Raw genomic sequence first — 5,186 nt, forward strand, 5'->3', positions numbered from 1 at the left:
TATTAATATTTCCATTTTATTTATACATTTGTTCTTTATTTTCACTACATTTTTCTTTAGTGCTTTGAGTATCTTTAAGACAGCTATTTTAAGGTCTTTGTCCAGTAGATCAAGCCTTTTCCAGAGACAGTTTCTGCTAATTTATTTTTTCCTTTAAATGGGCCATACTTTCATGTTTCTTTGTATGTGTTATAATTTTTTGTTGAAAACTGGACATTTGAATCTAACAATGTGGTAGCTCTGGAAATCCAATTCCCCCTTACCCAGAGTTTGCTGTTTTTTTGTTTTGTTTATGGCTTTTGATTTTTTTTTTCTTGTAGACTGTCTCTGTGCTGAAAATCAGCCTAAGGTATAAACTTTAGGTTGTATCAGGTCTTTGCTGAGCCTGCCCCTTTTGGGAGCATGTGCAGTCGTTTTTTAATTTCCTCCATAAATACAGTTGCTTTTGAATATCCTAGTGTCTAATGTCTGGTCCCCAAAAGCACAAAACAGAAAAATGAAGGGAAAGTCAGATGTCCCAACCCTTTAAGTACCCTGGAATTTGCTTCAGCTGGATGGAGAGGGGCTTGCAGCAATGAGAGGAGGTGTAACAACAATGATTGCCTACCTGTTTGGCTGCACCTCTGTGATTAGAAGCAGCAATCAGCAATCAGAGCACAGACTCCTGGTATTTGGAGGACAGGGTCCCTTTTGTCCACTCTGGCTCTTTTAAGCTGCTCCCAGAATACATGCAAAGTTTCCTACCATGGAGAATGGGTAGTTGCTACTGCACTAAAAGCTAAAATTTAACAAAATTAATTGCAATTTATCATCCAAACCTTCTCTTGGAATTTACAAGCCTTAGGTAGACTCCAGAGTTTCAAAATAGTTATATCAGACAGAGTCTGGCAGTTCAATTGTTGCCTAGGTGAGGAGACAGATTCCTGGTGCTTCTTATCCTTTCATGGCCCTAGAATCTTCTATTTACTTAATTTTGTTACTTAATATATTTCTTTAAGGCAACTTCCCACTTTTTCTTAGCATCATACTAAGCAATAATATATATCTTTCATGGGAAGCCAGACCCAGCTCTGAACTGACACCAGGCCTCATTCTCCAAGTGGACCACCCATCATATTCCTCATGAGTCTTTCAGAAACATGCAAAGAAAAAAATGAAATAAAAATAAAGTTCACTTTTTTCTGTCTTTAGAAACAGGGTCTCACTCTGTTGCCCAGGCTGGAGTGCAGTAGCACCATCATAGCTCATTATAACCTTGAACTCCTGGGCTCAAGCAGTCCTCTTGCCTCAGCCTCCCAAGTATTTGGGACTACAGGCACTCACCACCACACCTGTCTAATTAAAAAAAAAGAAATTTTTTTAGAGACAGGGTCTCACTATGCTGCACATTGCTTGACCTCCTGGTCTCAAGTGATCTTCCCCCCTCAGCCTCCCAAAGCGCTGGGATTATAGGTGTGAGCCACCATGCCTGGCCCCGAATTTCACTTTTTCTAATCAGCTTACTAAAAGGTGAAACAAGAAAATGTTTTTCCCCCTTTTAAAGAAAGTATTTTTATTTTTACTTTTTATTAATGACTTACACACTTATCAGTCCTGCCCTTAGCAATTGCCAGGCTGGGGCAAGAGTAGAAATGGAGGCTTATGAATTTAGTATGCAAATATTTTAAAGTCATAAGTCATGTTAATAAGCTGCTAAAAAATATGCATTCTCTACTCCAGCCTTGACAAATATGTATATTCAAAATGACCTAGAAGACCCAGTGTAAATTTTAGACAGCTCCAATTTTGTTTCATAAATAACAGTGTAGAAAAAGCTCCCTACCCCTGGCCCTAGATCATCTCTATCTTCCTTCCTAGCCTGTGGCTCTGTGTCACCCTTCAGAGTATAAAAATGACACCTCGGGACTCCCAGTTTAAACAACACATCATAGACTTGATTGCCCCACTTGTCCCCACTGAGTACAACAATAAGCCCCAGAAATAACTCAAGAGGCAACAAAAGGAGAACTCTGAGAGGTGGTAAGAAGAAGATGAACTGGTTAGAGATCCCAGGACTGGCGGAACAACACAGCAGCCAAGCATCTTACAACTCACACCCAACAGAGGAAGGTTACCCAGCCCCAGCCCCAGTATAGCAACTGAAGGTGGCTTGGGTTTCTGCAGGAAATATAAAAGAGAGCACTACCCCAGTTTTGTTTGTTTGTTTGTTTGCTTTTTACTGCCTTTCTCTGGTTTTGCTATCAGGGTAATACTGGCCTCTGACTTGTCGTGCATATCAATAGTTTGTTCCTCTTTGTAGCTGCGTAGAGGAACACAGTATAAATGTACCATGGTTTAACAATTCATCTGCTGAAGGACTGGCTGTTTTCAGGGTTGGAGTATTAAGAATAAAGCTGCTATGGACATTCATGTACAGGTGTTAGTGTGAACATGTTTTCATCTCTCTAGGTTAAATGCCAAAGAGGACAATTGCTGAGTCATACGGAAATTGCATGTTTAGTTTTGTAAGAAGCTGCCAAACTGTTTCCAGAGACGCTGTATTATTTTATATTCTCACTGGAAATGTATGACTGATCCTGGTTCTCTGCATCCTGGCCAGCATTTGGAACAAACTATTAATACATACAACAATTGGAAGAATCCCATCGGAGTTACACTGTGTAGGAAAAAAAGTTAACCCTAAAATGTTACATACTGTATGTTTCTATTTATATAACATTCTTGAAATGACAAAAATCATAGAAATGAAGAACAGCCTAGTGGTTGCCAGTAGGACAGAGGGAGTGTAGGACAGGAGTTGATGAAGTCGGTGTGGTTATAAAAGAACACAAGAGGCCGGGCGCGGTGGCTCACGCCTGTAATCCCAGCACTTTGGGAGGCTGAGGCGGTGGATCATGAGGTCAGGAGATCGAGACCATCCTGGCTAACACGGTGAAACCCCATCTCTACTAAAAATACAAAAAATTAGCCAGGTGGAGTGGTGAGCACCTGTAGTCCCAGCTACTAGGGAGGCTGAGGCAGGAGAATGGCATGAACCCAAGAGGCAGAGCTTGCAGTGAGCCGAGATCGTGCCACTGCACTCTAGCCTGGGCAACAGAGTGAGACCCTGTCTCAGAAAAAAAAGAAGAGATCCTTTTAGTGATGGGGTTGTTTTATACATTGGCTGTGGTGGTGGATACACAAACCTACACATGTGATAATATTTGCATACAAATAAACACACACACATCAGTAGGAGTAAAAACTAGGGAAATGTGCATAAGGTTGATGGGTTGTATCAATGTTAATTTCAATGTGATACTGTACTGTCGTTTTACAAGGTATTACCAGTGGGAGAAACTGGGTAAACAGTAACCTGGGATTTTTCCGTATTATTTCTCACAACTGCATGTGAATCTACAATTACCCCAAAACTGAAAGTTTAACTTTAAAAAGTCACCTCAGCCAACATGTTCAAGTGCTATCTGTACCCATCACAAATAGCTGCCCTGGTCCATTTCTCAGATCTGGAGGTACACACAGCAGTGTTCAGTCCACCAACAAGAGGACTGGCCTGGGAAAGAGACCAGTTCACAATTTAGATGCAGGCGCAGAGCTATTTGATCAGGGTATTCAGTGGTCCCTGACATGACCGAGACAGAAGATAGGGTCACAGGCTCCATGTGGACATGGCCTATTGGCCCCACAGGCTCCTGACCCTATAGGGAAGGATATGGTGTATGGCCCAGGCCTAAGTACAAGTCAGATATCTCTACAAGTTTGCATGGAAAACATCACCCATCCATTTTTTTTTCCTCCAGTTGCCCCCTCTCCAGTAGCTACTTCTTTCCCTTTCTATGGGAGGCAGAATTCTAAGATGCTCATCGTGATGATTAATTTTATGCGGCAACTTGACTGGACCATGGAGTTCTCAGATATTTGGTCAAACATTGTTCTAGGTGTTTCTGCAAGGGTGTTTTGGGTGAGATTAACATTTAAATTGGTAGAATGAGTAAAGCAGATGGCCCTCTCTAATGTGGGTGGCCCTCATCCAATCAGGTGAAGTCCAGAATAGGACAAAAAGGGTGACTCTCCCCTGAACAAGAGGGAATTCCTCCTGCCTGCCTGACTTCGAATTGGGACATCAGCTTTGCCCTGCCTTCAGACTCAAACTGAAACATCACCTCTTCCTGATTCTTGAGCCTGCTGGCCTTCAGACTAGAACTATACTGTTGGCTCTCCTGGGTCTCCAGCTTGCTGACTCACCCTGCATATCTTAGCCCCTGTCAGCCTCCATCATCACATGAGCCAATTCCTTATAATAAATAAATGAATAAATAAATAAATAAATAAATACATAAATAAATAAAATCAATTGGCTCTGTTTTTCTTGAGAACCCCGACTAATATAACCACCAATGACCCTTGCCCTTATAAAATGCCCTCCCTTTTGAGTGTGGATAGAAACTGTGAGTATGATATCACTCCCATGACTATGTCATATTATATGGCCAAAGGAAAAGTATTCTAGGTAGGCCAGATATAATCAGGTGAGCCCTGTGAAAGCAAAGAGTTTTCTCTGTCTGGTTGCAGAAGAGGAAATCAGAGAGGTCTGCTCCAGCTGGCCTGGAAGAAAGCCTGTATTAGCCACTTGGCAAGTGACTGTGGGTAGCTACTAGGACCTGAGAGCAGTCCTTAGCTGACAGCTAGCAAAAAAACAAAGGCCACAGTCCTACAGCTTCCAGTTTCTCCCAACAATCTGCATGAGCTTGGAAGAGAACCCCAAGCCTCAGATGAGAAGCGACCCTGGGTAGCACCCTGGTTTCAGCCATGTGAGAACATCAGCAGAGAATCCAATTAAATAGCTTGGACCTTCCAAAACTGTGGAATAGTAAATGCACGGGGTGTTTTTGTTTTTATTTTTCAGAAACAGAGTCTTATTTCACGTAGACAAGGTCGTGATTTCTGGATATTCTTCCTCATGCTGCAGAATACAGACTTGTCCTATTTAGCTGATAACTCAAGTTAAAAGAACCCAGAACATTTGCAAAAGACACCACCAATAAGCACACCCCTTCCTCCACTCTTAGGGACTTTTGTTTGCTTGTTTGTTTTGTTTTGTTTTTAAAGAGGAATGGCCGGGCGTGATAGCTCACGCTCAGTATTTTGGGAGGCTGAGGTGGGTGGATCTCCTGAGGTCAGGAGTT

This window comes from Nomascus leucogenys, chromosome 13, assembly GCF_006542625.1.
Source record: "Nomascus leucogenys isolate Asia chromosome 13, Asia_NLE_v1, whole genome shotgun sequence".
NCBI classification, from domain to species: Eukaryota; Metazoa; Chordata; class Mammalia; order Primates; family Hylobatidae; genus Nomascus; species Nomascus leucogenys.